Source organism: Balaenoptera ricei, chromosome 17 (genome assembly GCF_028023285.1).
Source record: "Balaenoptera ricei isolate mBalRic1 chromosome 17, mBalRic1.hap2, whole genome shotgun sequence".
Lineage (NCBI taxonomy): Eukaryota > Metazoa > Chordata > Mammalia > Artiodactyla > Balaenopteridae > Balaenoptera > Balaenoptera ricei.
The window spans coordinates 23,227,491-23,247,556 of record NC_082655.1 but is presented as its reverse complement, the minus strand read 5'-3'; the positions used below and the strand labels follow the sequence as shown (position 1 = coordinate 23,247,556).

Below are 20,066 nucleotides of genomic sequence, written 5' to 3'. Positions count from 1 at the left end.
GAGGGGCCGCGATAGTGAAAGGCCCGCGCACCGCGATGAAGAGCGGCCTCCGCACCGCGATGAAGAGTGGCCCCCACTTGCCGCAACTAGAGAAAGCCCTCACACGAAAACTAAGAGACCCAACACAGCCATAAATAAATAAATAAATAAATAAATAAAGTATTAAAAAAAAAAAAAAAAACCAAAAACAGAACTACCATACGACCCAGCAATCCCACTACTGGGCATATACCCTGAGAAAAACATAATTCAAAAAGAGTCATGTACCACAATGTTCATTGCAGCACTATTTACAACAGCCAGGACATGGAAGCAACCTAAGTGTCCATCGACAGATGAATGGATAAAGAAGATGTGGCACGTATATACAATGGAATATTACTCAGCCATAAAAAGAAATGAAACTGAGTTATTTGTAGTGATGTGGATGGACCTAAAGTCTGTCATACCGAGTGAAGTAAGTCAGAAAGAGAAAAACAAATACCATATGCTAACACATATATATGGAATCAAAAAAAAATGGTTCTCATGAACCTAGGGGCAGGACAGGAATAAAGATGCAGATGTAGAGACTGGACTTGAGGACATGGGGAGGAGGAAGGGTAAGCTGGGACGAAGTGAGAGAGTGGCATGGACATATATATACTACCAAATGTGAAATAGATAGCTAGTGGGAAGCAGCCGCATAGCACAGGGAGATCAGCTTGGTGCTTTGTGACCACCTAGAGGGGTGGGATAGGGAGGGTGGGAGGGAGATGCAAGAGGGAGGAGATATGGGGATATATGTTTATGTATAGCTGATTCACTTTGTTATACAGCAGAAACTAACACACCATTGTAAAGCAATTATACTCTAATAAAGATGTTAAAAAATAAAATAAAATAAAATGCAAAAATAAAAAAGAATGGATGTTACATTATATCAAATATTTTTTAAAACACCAATTGATTTCTTTATTTAAATTTGACTAATGTGAATTACCCTATTATAAATTTCTTAAAATTAAAACAATTTTATTTCTGGGGAAAAAAAAAAAAAAAAGGCCAGTTCACCACTCCAAAACACTTTTTTTCCAAAACCAGATTACAGAAAAAAAAATATGTTCAACAAATTATTTGTCCTACTTTTCCAAAAACACTAGGGTATTTCATGATTCCATGATGGGTTTGCAAAAACCGTGCCTATCTAAGGCAAATTTCAAAAGAAGACGAACAAAAGAGTTTCATGGTTTTATGATTCAAGTTCCCATACCATTCCAGTGCTAAAAAGTATGGGTTGTTCCAGAAAAGCCCACAGCTTTGCTCAAGTTGTGATAAATTTAAATTCCACACATACTCTGTAGTTTTTTCTTCTAGGTTTCTCCAGAGCCAAAGCTCACGTACATGTGCTTTGGTTCACGCTAAATATACACTAAAAACTTCCATTTTTGCAAAGTAAATGTGACAAATGTATGCTGCTAAAGCCTTTATCGTCAAAGCTGGATAACTCACATGCTTTACGTGCAGGGTATTGAGAGTTCAAAGAAGCAAAGCAGATTTTGATTATTATGATGCTTCCAGTAAAATGAATGAAATGATTACCCGTATAAAATTTTTTCAAAGTGCTTTTGAATAGACTTGTATCTATTTTCTAAAACATCGTATATAGCATAAAAACATAATTGAGCAGAATATGATTACATGGAACAAAATTATGTTCAAAGGCAGAAGTAAAATGCATTCTAAAATCGAAGTTGAGGAGAATACATTTGCAACACTTAATTTAGTGCATCCCTTTTAGAGCTGGACCGCTAACACAGCAGAAAAGCAAGCCAGTCCGTCCGCTCTCACCTCCATGCAACGCCTGCCTTTTGCAGGTGTGCCTCAAGGACTTCTCCCTCTTACTCTTTGAATCATCTTGCAGACACTAATGAGCATCGCTCCTCAGCTTTAATTATTGGCCCCTGACAAGTCAACATAATAGGAATCAGCTTAACCAAGCATACTCCCTAGTGACATGTTCAATTACTCAGGTTGTACTTCTCCAGGAGAGGTCTGAGGGGTTGCTAATTTAACACTGTCAAAAAAATAAACATAGGTATCACTTACAGTTTATCTTTTGACCTTTATGTCACCAAATCTAACAGGATATGCTTCTCCCCCACCCTCCCGGAAAGGATCTGCAGATTAAGTGTGCTACACGGCCTTTCCAAAAAAATTAAAGAATCTGTCTGACATCCATGCTAGTGTATGATGTTACATAATGTGCTTTATAATCTGAAAATGCTGGAATTTCTTGGGAGAGTTACTTCATCTCTCTTTAAAAAAAAGAGACACATCAGATACGCTCCGATCTGCTGTCTGCTGCTATCACTTTATTTGTTCATATCAGAAGAAAATAATAATTCTGCCACCTTTCATGCAAAGATTAGCTATCGTGAGTGTAAAATAAAATGCATATTAAACTAAGAATTTTAAGGATAATTGCATATTAAACTAAGAATTTTAAGGATACTTTTTCAACAGAAATTTCTCAGTATATTGCACAGTAGATGACAGTGGTTTATAGTAATACATCCCTTTCTTAGGGTATAGAAATAAATTAGTATTTTTAATTCAAAACTGCAGCACAGTAATTTTTAGACAGTTAACTAAAAATAACCCACAAACTGCACTGTCACTGAGCTGTACCATTAACACTCTTCTTTTAATTTCTGTAATAATTTGGTTGTTATAAAAAGTGTTCCCATTAGTTCTTATAAAGCTTACATTCTCCCTTTCACATGACTGATTGAAGACATACTATTTGTCAGCACTTTTTTTTTTCTTCAAAGCACTCTCACCTTCAAACTTTAATCCTGACCATATCCAGAGGGGAAGGTCCATCCAAGAAATGACTAATTAAATCTGACCTAGTACAATGGTCACAGACTACAACCCCTCCACCCTGGTGCCAGAATGCTGAAGCATAAAAAGGCATCACTATCTAATAGGGAGATGAGGTGTCCTAGAGAATGGAAGGATCTTTACAAACGTGTTGCATCTACTGCAAAAGGAACTCAAAGCGTGTGTCCTAACAGTAATGGGACAAAAATTATATAAAAAATTATTTTATTATTTTATTTATTTTAATATATTTATTATTTTATTTTATTTATATAAAAATTATTTTAAAATAATATCAAATTATATATTTTCTATTGCATTATATAGTTGAGTAACTACTCTTTCAAAAAATAATAGCCTTTTACAAAGATTATTGTGATGTAACCTTTATAAGGATCAGGGACTTTGTATATTTGTATATAACAACTTGTAATGTGCAGATCACTGTCTGGCTCATTTACAGGAAATGCTATAAAAACTGTTTGTTAAAATAAATAAGGAATGAATGAGTAAAGGCTTGTCCATATTCCTAATGTTTAACTCACTCTAAATATAGGTATATGTCAATTCTTCAAAAAATAGTTCATATTTCTTCCTTTCTTACTTAACATACTAATACATCAAGATGAAGTTTAGGCTAGCATGCTGTTAAAAACCTTTCTAGAATAGGAAACCATTATTGCTATTTATAGTTTGTGATAATATATATTATTTTGCAATATTCTACTTTCCTCTTTAATGTGGAGGTAACCTTTATAAGTAAATAGCAATAAAAATAAGTAAATAAACTATTTAGGAGAGTGTAAATATCACTACATACATTAAGTGGATTAATTTTCAATTCATTTATTTTTCTAGGTTAAAATACTATGACAATAGGTATTACTGATATTCAGAAACTTTGACTGCTTTTCCTCATTTTCACAGCATAGGAGTAAGTAAATTCATATTAGAATTACTGAATCCTTTAACAAATAAGAGCTGGCCTTTGGAAGACAGTATCTAAATTTCTGATCTAATTATAAATGGGGAATATTTGGGGTTCATGATCTTCCCTATACAATTACTCCTTTAAAAAACTTATTACCAAACTCTGATGACTAAATATTTGCTAAGCTCAATTTCTAAATTTATAGACTTTATTAGCACCTATTTTTTCCTAAAGTCCTCAAAATTTCTTTGTATAACAGCACTTTTAGGAAAACATTTTTAACTTTAAAGAAATAATGCTCATATTGTGAAACATTCAACAGTATGGAATATTAACAAACACTTCCATGCGAGCGTTTATATGTTATTCCTCATTCACTAAACTAGTTCCTCAAAAGCATTCTTAAAGTTAATGCAAAGTAAACAAACGAAGGAAAATCTGTAAAACTGGCTCAGCATTCCTAGGCATTAATGAATAATAGGAGCGGATTTTTCTTCCTCTCAATCCCTCAGAGTAGACTTAAGGGTGAAGCCCCACCTGTCTTAAAAGGGAGCTTTTTAAAATGACAGACCAGTCAGACCTCCCAGCCCCATCCAGAGCCCCACTCCTAACCCAAGGCACCTGTAGGAGGGCATTGCTATGGCCCTGAATTCAATGACCACTCCTTTCTCGGAATCAATCCTACTCCAAAAACATGAGAAAACAACATGCCAAATAAAACGACTGATTTAAGCTGACAAACCTGAACTGTACTTCATTTTTAAATGTTAAACTGAGATACAGCTACGATTTTTACAACGTGCAAAAGCAGCTACACATTATGGCAAATGGGGGCGGCAACACTGTCTCGAACTAAAGGTTCACATCAGTTCCATAGCACCACCCCTCAGCGTCTGGTTAAATGTGCGAGTTATCACTGTAATAATAGAAGCAGAAATAAATTAAGAGCGGAGGCCAAAAGAAGAGATAAGTCTTCCAAAGAGATTAGAAAAAGAGGCAAGTCAACGGAGCTCTGAGATAAGGGGTGCCTGCTCCAGATGGCACAGGTTCAGAGAAGGCCCTTTGAGAGGTGTGACAATGTGACAAGGGAGAACAGGAGGCCCGGGGTAGGTGAGGAGAGGGACAAAGGAAAGACCAGGGAGACGGAGACCAGCTGGATAATGAGTATAATGAAACAGGGCAAAGGGGTGAAAATAAATGGTTCCACCTCAAACACTGAGCTATTCTTCCACTTCATGGTTACAGATACCTTCTTATCTCTTCCCAAAATATCTTCAGGAGTCTCATTCCCTAAACACCCAAACCCTAGAGCTATTAACTGTCAAAAGCGAACACAGTACAACTGGCACTGAGTTTTCACAGGTAAAGCTCTTCCAAACGGATAATTCCAAACTAACAATTTAGCTAAAATGACACAGTTTTTGTTCCCCCAGCCTCTCTGCTAACCTTGCTGTTAAAACTTTCAGGAAAGTACCAAGTAGAATTTCAATTAGAGTTTTCATTACCAGGTTACATGTTCCAAATGGAGGAGCATATAGAGTAAATGAAACAGATTATTTCGACATTTCTGTTTCTCACTTCAACACCAAGATTTCTTTTGTAATTATCAAAAATGAGAAAGGAAAACTCACAGTTATTCATAACGTTTCCAATATCTTATCAAGCACTAGTGACCTCTTCCGCGGATTTTAAAAATCAGATTTTTTTGGCAAGTATTTATACCCCTTCCCTCTCCCCGCCAGCTGATACATTCTCTTCAGACAAGACCATGTGAAGCAGGAGGCTGATGGGGCCAGGATAACGACACATAGCATCAGCATATGGGCAGGTAGGTGGAGCTTATACCAGTCTATTTCCACATATGCAAACCAGCAGCCAGCACACAACACCTTCTGCTAAGACGATGCTTAAACCTCTCACAGAACTTTAAAGAATAAGTGTGATCTCAATATGTTCCAACCACTCTGTGTGCTGATCTCACATAGAGATAGTAAAAGATTAACCATTCAGTATTTTTTAAATAAATGTTTACCAACATTAGGGGGGAAAAAAAGATTAACCATTCAAAGACAGAACACCCAGTATATTGGCAACCTGAAGATATCAAGGTTCATGTTGGCTACTATTGCTTCCCCCCAAAAGTTTTGAATTTGTCTCTTGAATAATGAGGTCTTTTTAAAAACTAAAAGTTGACAAAATATTTGTATAATGGAAAAACTGGTTGTGGGGTATACTTTTTTCTGAATGGTCGCTTTGAAAAACCTTGATATTCTGAATCCCCAACTTTTTTTTACTGACACATAAGTAGCGTATTTGTATTGGCTACTATTACACTTACAATGCCTCCACAGCCAGTTCGTAGGACTGACTCTCGCTCCAAATCCCAGAGTCAATTGTACAGGTCTTGAAAATTAATGTCCTTCTGCTGAAAATCAATGTCCTTCTGCTAAAAATCAACGTCCTTTATTCTGTGTCCTTTTGACATTTCTAGGTGCACTGATACCATAGCTGTCAAAAGGGATGGCCACTGGCATTCCTGTGCCCATCCACGGGCCTACGTTCTTCCTTCCAAAAGAGATGCACGCTTCTTAAGCCACGAAGCACATCCGATTGTTATACATTCCTAATATTTTTGCTACTTTACACACAAACATCCGTTTAGCAAATCTGGTAACCTAATTAATTTGGGAAATATTCTGTCCAGGATCTCTAGAAATTCAATCATGTCTAGCGGCATTTTAAAATTTTTATGATGCTAAGTACAGCAACATGCCATATTTCCAAGCTGCTTATAATCACAGCCTTGGCACCTCTGACCCCAGTAATTAATATGTCAGCCCATGCAAAGGACAGGTTCAGCACTGAAGTTTACTGGTTACTTAAGACCCTATTTCCCATTCTCAGGTGTCTCAAATTCACAGGAGGATAAATGAGAACCACACTGTCCTTTGTCCCCTCCAAAATGTAAAAGTGTGCACCAGATCCAAGAAGATGTGCAAACATGACCCTTAAACAGAAAATGCTATTATTATCCCCGATCCCAACATCACAGCACATTTCAAGCATCATGGCTATTGTCTTTCATCTCAGAGTTGGGAAGAATAATATATTTCTAAGAATGTTTGTTTGTCAGTGACACTAAGACATACAAAAGCACTACTTCTAACCCCTAATGTAACATTAGTAATTATGGTATAATTAAGTGGGGATGACCAAGAAAATCTTACATTGGTACTCAAGTAACCAGATTCCTAACCACAAGGGCAATCCTAAATTCAATCCACAAAACAGACAGAAAGGAATGGTTTTGCCCTTCTTACTGACACAACTGAAAGATTAAGTGTTATATGCTTAAAATTTCTGGGATAGTCTGTAAACTATAGCCTATGACCAGGGATAAATGGGCACATGATGGTAAACAATATTTGAGTAACTTAAATTACAGTATTGATAAAGACAGAAGTTAGTTATTGTTAACACGGGGAAAGGTTGATAAAATAAAACCTCCTACTGGCTTCTAATGAAAGCTCTCGAATTTTTAGATTATTATAAACGGAAATCAGAAAACAAGTGAGGAGGGGAAACAACGGCAGCTCAGTGTTTAAACCCAGCTATTCTAGCTCTCCCAGACTGAGAGAAAGCCAGACCCAAGAGCAGAGACTGTGCCACCCAGGCACCTTGGCACCAGACATACATGGAATCCAAAGTTAAAGTCTGGCATAAGGAGGCTTGTACCTCAGTATTTCTCACTGCTTCAAAGCATTTTAGCAATAAAGTACAAGAAAACACTCGTGATACAAAAGATTCACTTTATGGATTTATATTCCTTTATTACTGGCCTGTACTTAATCACTGCTTTTTTTTCTCACCATCTATCTAGTCAGTGGGGGTCCGTACAACTAAGATTTTTCAAATCCGTAAAAAGATATTTCTGTAACATACTTTTATGACAGATTGCATGTGCTTTTAGGGTTATCAAATTATCTAGAATCAAACCTGCTAGATATATGAAAGCACCATGCTAATTTAAAAATAACTGCTGGCACTAGAAACGATAAAGAATCTTTGGAATGCTAATATGGTATTTTTTTTTTTTTAGAAAAAGGACAGGGAGGTGAGTTTAGAAACAACTGTTTTTACAAAGACACTCTACCTAAAGATGTAATTTGTAAGGATAATGTTCCTGCCAGAATACCTGTGGTCTTCAGGAGCTTGAGCTTTATTTAAAATATACTCATGTTTTAAAATCTACTAAACACTATAAAATCTCAAGATAAAGCCTGCTTTTACTCCTTCGTGTTAATGCTTCAGCGCTGCAAAATACATTAATATTTATGAATGACAAAACCCATTTTGAAATACTATGAAGATGCTTGAGCCATTTATTTTCCTATGAAGATGTCTGCACCATTTATTTTATCCAGTTTATTAATATGAATAAAACTACCCTATTTATTATCATCCATGGTTGGTGTCCACATATCAACATGTTACCAAGCAGCCCTTGGAGTATTGATACAAAAGTGAGAGCATGTTACTCACTGGCCCTCTATTGTAAAACCAGGTTTTAACATTTTAAATCTAGATATTCACTTTCATATTGAATTATTCTTTGGATAACACCAAATTCATAAAGCGTCAATTTTAGGGCTATAATAAGAATTCAGTAGGTGTGAGTTCATTTTGATTTATTCCTGAGCCTCACGCACCACAAGTATTTTATGTTTATTAGCCTTGAATGTTCATATATACAAAAACAGAGTGACTACCAAAAGAGCAGGGATATTTCCATCTGGTTTACTCCCGACTAGCCAGTCCCCAGCCTAAGGCCCTGCTCTTAGTAGGCACTGATATGTATTTATTGAATGTGTGAATAAATACAGCATTAACCTATCTGAGGCCACATGAGGACGTTATTTTTAGGACAATGCCGTGTTTACAAATAAAATAAAATTTGACATCAATTTCCACACACTTAAAAAAATGCAAATTCCTGGAAAAATCTTACAGTCGTGTTTTAAATGCACTTTTTTTCTGTGTGTGTATCCTTAGTATGAAACTGAATCATCAAATTGTTAATTTTAATAACAGCCAGTGATGGATAAGCAGCCTTGTAAGTCTCTTTATACAATTCTTTTAGTAATAGTTTATACTTATATAAGTCATTTCCCAAAGATAGAAAAAGGATTACTGTGGGCATTCAAAATGTAACAAGGCTACTTCCCCAAACTATAAAATGGGTCAGGAAAATACAAGCAGTAAAATCAGTGATCAATATCTGGCCTGTCCCAAAAGCAATCCATGGAGAAAAATTTTATTTAGAGTCCTTACAACATTAATGAGGCAGAGGAATCTTTGCTGACTAAAGCCAGGAGTTAGCAGAGAAAAGAAACAAAGACTGTTTTCATAAAATCGTAACAACCACGTTGCTAAGGTGTAAAGGGGCCGTTTAAATATCTAGGTTACTTTGTGCCTCAAACTATTTTGAACATTCCAGGGAATTGCTGCTGAATCCATTTTAGGGATGTCCCAAACTCAAAATTGCACGCACTGTGAGAAGAGTTAAAAGAAACGCTGACAACCGTGAGTGGGTAAAATAATTTGTACACTGGTGTAAACTGCCTGTTAGGTTATAAAGTTTACTTTTATCAACTCTAGGCAGAACTTCGGGGCCTTCTAGAAACTAGACTGGACAAACGCCCTGAAGTGATATGCATATTTATGTTTTCACAATGCTACCTGGCAGACAGCGTGGTGAGGAAACAAATAACTATTTTCACTCCCCTTTTGACTGCAGAAGTATTAAGAACCATCAGCTTAGCAGACAAAAAGTCCCTGCTGAGTTGGTAACATGGAAAATACCTCAGCCCAAATGCAGAAAGCTTGCTTTAGGAGGTAAAGAAGAAGGTAAAGTGAGGTAAAGAAGGTGGTAAAATGAATCGTATATAACTGATTCACTTTGCTGTACACCTGAAACTAACACAACATTGTAAATCAACTATACTCCAATAAAAATTTTTAAAAAAGAAGGAATCTAACCCTCCTTACCATTTTGACATAACATTCTCTTCCCTTATTACCTCTAACAATCTACTAAAACTCAAGGTACAAAAGGCACAGCTTTATTTTCATAAAGACTAAAGTAACATTAACATTTATCATGCTACGATTACTTTGTACTAACACAACCTTTTTCTATCTGAATGTTTCCAAACATTTTATAAACAGAATTCCAAATGGTGCAAAGTGAGATAAGTGTGAATGTTAGACCTATTTTTGAAATGCTTATTCCTTGCTTTTGACACTTATGAAATATTAACCTATATTCTGGTCATTGAGTGATGGCTTATCTTCCCTAATAGACTAAAAACACCAAGAAGGCAAGGGCTCATCTTGGCTATTTGTATATTGAGTCTGTGGGGTCTGGCACGCACAGAAACACACACACACACACACATGACACTTGCTACTTGTACAAGGCCAGGTGGTTCAACTTTAGGAAGCCTGTCTGAATACAGGACAAGCCACATTCTTCTATATTAGCTGTATCAGAGGAAAGGTGATATTTTGCTCTCAACTTCCTTCATCTTGTTTTTATTTTTTCCTCAATTATTGCAGAACTCCAGTAGCAAAATGAGGTGCAATTTTGAGGGCATATAAAGAAACAAAAACACAAATTAAGTAATGAAAATAGAATTTTACCCCTGGTGAGCTTTCGAATAGAATGGATTAAATGAAACTCGCTAAAGGTGAGAACAATAGCATGAATAATGTCTCAAGATCCACCCACACCCAATACACATCTTTAAGGTACTGGCTCAAATCACGCACAGCTACTAAAGGAAGAAAGCAAAAAACACAAGGAAAAGTACCTAAACTGTTCTGATCACCGTTAACAATACTCCCAAGCATGTCCTGAAGTATTGAAAAATATATACGCCATCTAAAAAGAAGGTCTTCAATTGCTAGTAAAAACAAACACCTGATTGTTACCAACCTACACAGAGCTTACCAAGGGAAGGGAAGCCAAGTGCCTTAATCACGTGCAGATCTTGATCAACAAATACAAAAATATTTTTCAAAACTTAATTACAAAAAAGGATTTAAATTTTCCTGGTGCTTGTGTAAGTGCTCCCTGAGTAACCAGCTATGACAATACATCAAGACTCTAGCAGTGTGGACAAAAAAAAAAAGTTGATACAATAATAAAGGGGTCAAAGAAGGTAATTATGAGAAGTTATTGTTTTGCAGGCAGGTAAAATCCATGCTCTTAAACATTATGATTTTTTAAAGTAACTCAATGATACTAAAAGTGAAAATCCTAACTCAGCAGGACCCTTTAAAAGTATTTATGTGAAACAGAGAGATCATTCCCTGTATTTTCAAGCTCTCAACATCCCCTTTATTTTGACTGTTCTGATGGATAAAGAACATGGCTATTTACCTTTGTCATGGTGTTTTTTTTTGGGGGGGGGATATTTTTGACCACTACTTTTAAAAAGTTTCTTATTAAAAAAACACTTTTTAGTGTTTGCACTTATTAGAATTCTGTAATTGGACTTATCAAAGAATTATTCCCTCTTCTCTTTCTCCAAAAAGAACTGAAACTCAAATCAGTTGGTCAGTGTGACTGCCAAAAAAAATGCTTCACCGCATGCTGAACTGAAGTTTATATAAGGGGAAAAATATTTTTTGGTTGGATTTTAGGAACATGATTTATTTAAAACAACTTTCAGACTAACTGGAAATAGACTGTATTCAGGACTAAACAAAATTTTGAATTTTTTTTTAAAGTTTCCAAGTACAAGTCAGTGCACTGATAAGAAAATATACTTCTCTTTCTAAACAACAAAGTACCTGCTTTAACAAAAATTAAAAGGGAAAAAGAGTAGCTGTTTCAAAGGTGGGGAGGAGACATATAATTTATCTATGCTCTAGGACAACACAGACATAAGCAGTGAAGGCATGCCTACAGTTCCTGTGTGTGTGCGTGTGCATTTTCTCTCTTTCCATTAGTCTTATTAGATTGGCTAAGATTTACATTAAAGGTTGCTGATCACCTAAGGCAAACAGCACGATCAAATGGATTCAATGAAAGGCAACCAGCCTCAACAAGCACCGCATAAAATGTGGGTTCTGAGAATGGAACTCTTGCCTACTGTACTGACATACTGTACCCACTAGCAATGACTGGATAGTTTCTGAAAAAGAAAAAAAAAAAGCAAAAATAACCCACCCAATACATACTTATCATGAAACCGGACTGGGAGTCCCTCAAAGGGAGACAATAAGCCTTTCGGAAGTAGGGGGGTAAGGGTGTGCTTTGGAAGATTTTTTCCCCCTACTTTTCTGTTGTCTGCACTTCTTATTCACCCCTCAGGAAAGGCAACTTGACACTGTTTTCTGTAACCAACCTGGTCCGGCAGGATTTCTCACACACCCAGCACAAAAGGCTAACCCCCTTACAAAGTACTTATTTCAGATTTACGTCAAGGTTGAGTGAATTGCAGCCAGGGAACTGAGCTCAAAACATATATAAAATTCTCCTCTGATAATCACTAAACCGGTGGATTAGCTGGAAGGGGGCGGGGTGGAATTAAAACTTTGTACTGTTTCATTTCCTCTTATGCAAATGTGAAAGAGAAAGAAATAAACTCATAGAAATTTAAGGAGAATGATATACTTCTTTGTTAATTTACTTGGAAAAGCTAAGGCTTCCCAGTGACCATACACGTTTACTGTAATAATTTAAATCTTCTATGGGATCCAACTGCGTGATTTTTAACTTGTATACACAGGCCCTCCTAAGTCTTTACTGTACTCACTTTAGTCCCCTAACTGTCATAATGCTTAAACTCCAGCTGAGGTATTAGGTGTTATGATAACTCATGCAATGATAATGGGTATTTCTGGAGTATATATCTCCTACGGGAACCAATGCAATCTTGGGTCTACTTAACATTGCCGGAGGTAAAACATATTCAGGAACCAGTGAATCAGTTACCAAGAAATCTGCTTTTACTACCACTGGAAAAAAAAAAAAAAATGTGCACTTTCCTCTTAGGTTACACACCTCCTAATGCCCCACAGAATCCTCTAGAGAACTGGAAGCATCCTACACATTCTTCAGATCTTGCAGAGAGAAGTGCTCACACCTTTCTCCTATCACCCCCAGTTACGAACTGAGCCTGCCAACATTGCCAAAAGGCCCAGGACTTTATGTCAAATCACACTTTACATTGTGAAGAAGAAGAGAGAAAAATATCAGTGATTAAGTGAGACACCATGAGATATATTACTCGGATTTACAATAAAGACATACTATGCTCTTCTTGACTCATCTCTACACATTGGAAAAGAAGCTATGCTGTCATTTTCACAAGGTGTTTTTTAATCCCACATCAAGTGTCTTTAACACTTTCTTTTAAATGATGTGGCCATCTGTTATACCTGTTTTTTTTTCCTTTTTCAAATATGCAAAAATTGTGCAATAAATTACTGGTAGGGGAAACAAGCACAGAAACAAATAAACAATAGAGCCTGATGACACAGGTCTATTTACACAAAAGTTTAAAGCAGAAATCAATTAGGACTATATCAGTTTATACAGAGAGAAATGACAATTTATTTCATGTGACTGGACAATATGGTGACAGATGGGTTTGGAAAGCTTGAAAATAACTGGTGTATGTTTAAACAGCTGATAGTACCCATTACACATACCGCATGGGCCATCAATTATCTCTTTCCAGTTTTTGGTGCCAAAATGCTGAATTCAACCAACCCCCTCATGATGTTGGGACCCCAAGATTTCTGTCCATTCGTGCAGCAGGTTTGGATGAGAGAAACACGTTTCGCTACAGCAAGGGGCCACAATACACGAACTGATTAGATAGGTCTGTCCTTTTGAGGAAGGCTATTTCTCTGACCACTGTCTGCACCCACGGTTATCTTTTGAACATTAACGTCACTGGATGTAACTTGCACAGGTTTCTAAATAATGGCACATACCCTTGAATGTTGAGAAAAGGGTCATACCAAAGACAGTCAAACACTTCTTCATGCTCTTTAACATAGAAATAGAGGTTTCTAATAAACATCTGGGTTTCTAGAAGACAGCTGAGTGAAAGGAAGATTCTTAGGGAAAAATGACGTTTAACACGTTATCGCCACATGGGTATAAGATGCCCCTGGGTACACATTGGACCACTAAATTGGCTCGGTATTTTAAAAATCCTCATCTTCCTTCGCTGTTGAAATTCAAGTTAGAGACGTTGGGCTTTTATTCTGACTTCTGACCTGACAACCCTCAGGTGTGAAACAAAGACTGGCTGACAGAGCGAAAGTAGTTAAATGACGCATGACAAGGCGAACTGCTTGTTAGACTGGAAGTAGTGCTGACGGCACAGGTGTTTTTCTTCTTAAGTTCAGAAAGCGCTCACAAGTGGTTCCTCCAACACCACCTTTTAGCAGGCTGGCCTACAACAAGATTCAAAGGCTATTTTCAAAATCTCAACTGGGTATTCTGCTGGGAAAGTCTGACAGCATACACACATGTCCAAAGAAGTGGATGAAGATGAAGCATTCGCATTGCAGAGACGCTAATTAGATAAATGTAATATCAGCGGTCTCTTTTTCTTTAATTGCATTGGAAAAAATGACAATGCATTTTTGTTTTCTTTATTGCGATACAGACTGGAGTTTCCTGTTTTGATTTTATTTTCCATTTCATGAGCCTGTGCTTTCATATGTTAGTGAGCTCGCCAAAGTACTACAAAGCAAAGGATCGCAAAGTAAATCAAAACGAAAAGAAAAAATTCCACCCGATTGTCTCAGCTTCTGTAATTTGGTGGAAACTGCAGAAGTTGTCTTTCCAAGGTGCACTAGCTGAGAAAATGATCCTATGAGCAAAAGCAAGGTAACTGAATCATGGGTTTATGGACTGCATTGACAACTGAGGTAATTCACAATGCCCATCTGAAATACCTATTTGGTGTAGTAAAAATAACAGCACCAAGAAATGAAAAGCATCATATGCTTCATAATTCTGATTTCTCCAAAGGGCAACATTTTTTTTATCACACCAAGTTAAAGGAAACAAAAACATTTCCTTGAAACTTTCAAGGGAAGGTATTTCTAAGTTCACGTATGAACAACACTGTCTACCTAATCTTGCAATTTCATTTTCTCATAAGGTATACCTCCACTATAACACATATGTTGGCAAGTGCGTGGTCAAATGATATACTAAAGCCAAATGGACATGCTGAATTGTGTGCATGCGTATCTAGCCATACAATCATTGGCACAAGTTTGTGTGTGCATATATATGTGTGTGTCTGTCTGTCTACATGTCATATAGCCCCTTTGTTTAAGATCTTAGCAGATGATCGGAAGAGCTGCATGTAAGCAATCTACAGACAGGCTGGCTTCATTAAATGAAGTCTTCAACAAGGCTTCCCCAAAGCAGGGAGATCAGAATTGTGGAAAGAAGCTGCACTTCCACTCCTCCAAGCCTGGAGTAAAGAGGAGAGCAGTTGACCTACTGCCCAAGGCCAGTTGGCAGAATAGAAAATGGCAAGGATCCAGGTGAAAATGGCAAGGATCCAGGTGTGCAGAGTATCAAAAGAGCAGAAAGAGCCTGGCCAATGAGCTACAGGCTATAGGGCACTAAGGGAGGGGCTGCGTCCAGGTTCCCTAAGCCATGATTTCTGGTTTTCTGTTGTTGTTTTTGCATTTCTTTTTTTCTTCTTCTTTTTTCAAACAGCCAGCTGGCATTCTTAAGGCCAGGGGAAATGTGGAGAATGGCAGTGCTCCAGAAATCAGAGAACAGTGAGAAGAACCAGAATGTCATCACTTTTGCCACTTATTCTTCCAAATAGGGATGACGACTCTTCACAAAGTCACGGCAATGTGATCCTCTGACTATCTGTAAAAATCTAAGACAGCTACGGAAGTGATAATAAAATCTGGGCTAGTCATACACTTTTGGTTTGCCTAGGTTTAGTTAGAAATCAAAATTTTTCCAAAAGATGAGTACCTAAAAATGGATTGGTACCTATAAATTCATCAGACTGTTCTATGAAAGAAAAGAAATAAGATGGAAAATGGAGGAAAAAATTGGGAAACTAAGACAATTCCATTGCTTTGATATCTGAGCTAAATATAATAATCACTTCAGTACCTTATGTATGTTTGCTGCATTTATGTTTCCACTTTTTACCTTAAATCACCCTGCACATCTTACTCATCTGAAAAAATTTACATTTTTTTCCTGAATATTTCTTAAAACTGTAGCAGTTGGCACCATCGAAAGGTAAGGCTGGTTGACACTGTTAAGTCATATGTATCAGTCAAATCCAAGATACACTCTTTCCAAAGACAGAGAGATAGAGGGATAAAAAGATTCACCACGTCATGAAAATAAGTGATTCCCAATAAATGCCATCCAGGGACTAACATGACAAAAAATGTCAGTACAAGAATTCCTAGTTACACTTTTTCCACACATTGACTCTTCATTCCTACCTTCATTGCCATTCTGATCTAGCAAAATTCGGAAGAGACACAATTATTTTTCAAAGCATTTGCTGATATCAGAAACAGGAGAGTAATCCAGCATTACCTGCCCATATGTTCAGGTGCATATCGTTTGATGTAGAAATTCCACTTCTAGAAGTCTAGCCTGGAAGAATCTGTGAACAAGATATCTTTGACAACACTCTAACAGTGATGGAAGTTGCTCAGTAAAGAGTATTTAAAAAAAAATTTATAACTCTCCATCCAAGACAAAGTCTTCCTATATATTCAGAAACATACTCAAGGCAAATATAGGAAAGAGAATTTGGCACACTGGTACAGTGACTTAAGCTCTAACTGGCTTGATAACATAAAATCTTCCAAATCCCTGAGGCAAGTAGCCTGGCTAAGAAAGGTACCACCTACCAAGTTACACCTACATAATACGGGCAGAAGAGGAGAGCACGTGCCAGCTACCTCTCACTACCAAGGTGGCCTTCTCAGGTGATCCTTGGTTCCATTTCTGTTCTCACTATAGAATCCACAACGTGGATATGATTCCCCATACTTCCTGCAACTCTCTCAGGATGGCTGTGGAGTACCGTTAAATAACTCCTCTTTCAGTGTTCATGATGGGGCAGAGAGGAGAACATTGGGAGCAATGATCTTCTAGTTCTAAGGGACTAGGCTTTAATTCCTCTCAAACACTGAGTTTCAAATCATTCCTTTGCAAAGGGAGCTTCTGGGTAGTTACAGAATTACTCAATGTAATAGCTAAAGGGAAGGGAGTGCAAGGAAGAATGGGGATGGGAAAGAAAAAGGGGGAGACTAGGAAAAGCATTTACTGTGATTGGGCCATCTGCCATCACCAACATTAAAATACTGACATGGCAACCTGGTTTTTTCTCACTTAAGGAGACAGGAGAGTGCTCTTCTCTGATATATAAAAAGGACATGACTATAAATATCAATCAAATCTATCTGGTCTATTGTGTCATTCAAAGCTTGTGTTTCCTTATTTATTTTCTGTTTGGATGACCTGTCCATTGGTGTAAGTGGGGTGTTAAAGTCCCCAACTATGATTGTGTTACTGTTGATTTCTCCTTTCATGGTTGTTAGCATTCGCCTTATGTATTGAGGTCCTATGTTGGGTGCATAAACATTTATAATTGTTATATCTTCTTCTCGGATTGATCCCTTGACTCCTTTTGTTTCTTTTTCTTCTCTGATTGCCATGGCTAGGACTTCCAAAACTATATTGAATAAGAGGGGCGAGAGTGGACATCCTTGTCTTGTTCCTGATCTTAGTGGAAATGCTTTCAGTTTTTCACCATTGAGTATGACACTTGCTGTGGGTTTGTCATATATGGCCTGTATTATGTTGAGGTAGGTTGCCTCTCTGCCCATTTTCTGGAGAGTTTTTATCATAAATGGGTGTTGAATTTTGTCAAAAGTTTTTCTGCATCTATTGAGATGATCATATGGTTTTTATTCCTTAATTTGTTAATGTGGTGTATCACATTGATTGATTTGCATATATTGAAGAATCCTTGCATCCCTGGGATAAATCCCACTCAATCATGGTGTATGATCCTTTTAATGTGTTGTTGGATTCTGTTTGTTAGTATTTTCTTCAGGCTTTTTGCATCTATGTTCATCAGTGATATTGGTCTATAATTTTTTTTTGTGATATCTTTTTCTGCTTTTGGTATCAGGGTGATGGTGGCTTCACAGAATGAATCTGGGAGTGTTTCTCCCTCTGCAATTTTTTGGAAGAGTTTGAGAAGGATCGGTGTTAGCTCTTCTCTAAATGTTTGATAGAATGCACCTGTGAAGCCATCTGGTCCTGGACTTCTGTTTGTTGGAAGATTTTTAATTACGGTTTCAATTTCACTGAGATCAGGAACAAGACAAGGATGTCCACTCTTGCCACTCTTATCCTAGTTTTGGAAGTCCTAGCCACAGCAATCAGAGAAGAAAAAGAAATAAGAGGAATACAAATTGGAAAAGAAGAAGTAAAACTGTCACTGTTTGCAGATGACATGATACTATACATAAGAAAATCCTAAAGATGCCACCAGAAAACTACTAGAACTAATCAATGAATTTGGTAAGGTTGCAGGATACAAAATTAATGCACAGAAATCTCTGGCATTCCTATACACCAAAACAAAAAATCAGAAAGAGAAATTAAGGAAACAATCCCATTTACCATCGCAACAAAAATAATAAAATACCTAGGAATAAACCTGCCTAAGGAGGTGAAAGACTTGTACTCAGAAAACTATGAAACACTGATGAAAGAAATCAAAGATGACATAAACAGATGGAGAAATATACCATGTTCTTGGATTCAAAGAATCAATATTGTGAAAATGACTCTACTACCCAAAGCAATCTACAGATTCAATGCAATCCCTATCAAACTACCAATGGCATTCTTCACAGAATTAAAACAAAAAATTTTACAATCCGTATAGAAACACAAAAGACCCCAAATAGACAAAGCAATCTTGAGAAAGAAAAACGGAGCTGGAGGAATCAGGCTCCCCAACTTCAAACTATACCACAAAGCTACAGTAATCAAGACAGTATGGTACTGGCACAAAAACAGAAATATAGATCAATGGTACAGGATAGAATGCCCAGAGATAAACCCATGCACATATGGTCACCTAATTTATGACAAAGGAGGCAAGAACATACAATGGAGAAAAGACAGACTCTTCAATAAGTGGTACTGGGAAAACTGGACAACTACATCTAAAAGAATGAAATTAGAACACTCCCTAACATCATACACAAAAATAAACTCCAAATGGATTAAAGACCTAAATGTAAGACCAGACACTATAAAACGCTTAGAGGAAAACATAGGAAAAACACTCTTTGACATAAATCACAGCAAGATCTTTTTTGACCCATCTCCTAGAGTAATGGAAATAAAAACAAAAACAAACAAATGGGACTTAATTAAACTTAAAAGCTTTTGCACAGCAAAGGAAACCATAAAACAAGATGAAAAGACAACCCTCAGAATGGGAGAAAATATCTGCAAATGAAACAATGGACAAAGGATTAATCTCCTAAATATACAAACAGCTAATGGAGCTCAATGTCAAAAAAACAAACTATCCAATTAAAAAATGGGTGGAAGACCTAAATAGACATTTTACCAAGGAAGACATACAGATGGCCAAGAGGCACATGAAAAGATGCTCAACATCACTAATTATTAGAGAAATGCAAATCAAAACTACAATGAGGTATTACCTCACGCCGGTCAGAAAGGCCATTATCAAAAAATCTAGAAACAATAAATGCTGGAAAGGGTGTGGTGCAAAGGGAACCCTCCTGCACTGTTGGTGGGAATGTAAATTGATACAACCACTATGAAAAACAGTATGGAGGTTCCTTAAAAAACTAAAAATAGAACTACCATATGACCTAGCAATCCCACTACTGGGCATATATCCTGAGAAAACCATAATTCAAAAAGAGTCATGTACCACAATGTTCACTGCAGCACTATTTACAATAGCCAGGACATGGAAGCAACCTAAATGTCCATTGACAGATGAATGGATAAAGAAGATGTGGCATTGTATATATACAATGGAATATTACTCAGCCATAAAAAGAAGTGAAATTGAGTTATTTGTAGTGAGGTGGATGGACCCAGAGTCTGTCATACAGAGTGAAGTAAGTCAGAAAGAGAAAAACAAATACCGTATGCTAACACATATATATG

The 20,066-nt window shown here is 36.9% G+C and overlaps 1 protein-coding gene across 4 annotated transcripts in view; it reads right to left on the bottom strand.

The window, feature by feature from the left end:
- The window catches only part of TRPS1 (transcriptional repressor GATA binding 1), a 251,143-nt gene that overhangs the window by 133,909 nt on the left and 97,168 nt on the right, over nucleotides 1-20,066 (bottom strand). The gene's annotated exons all lie outside the window — the stretch shown is intronic.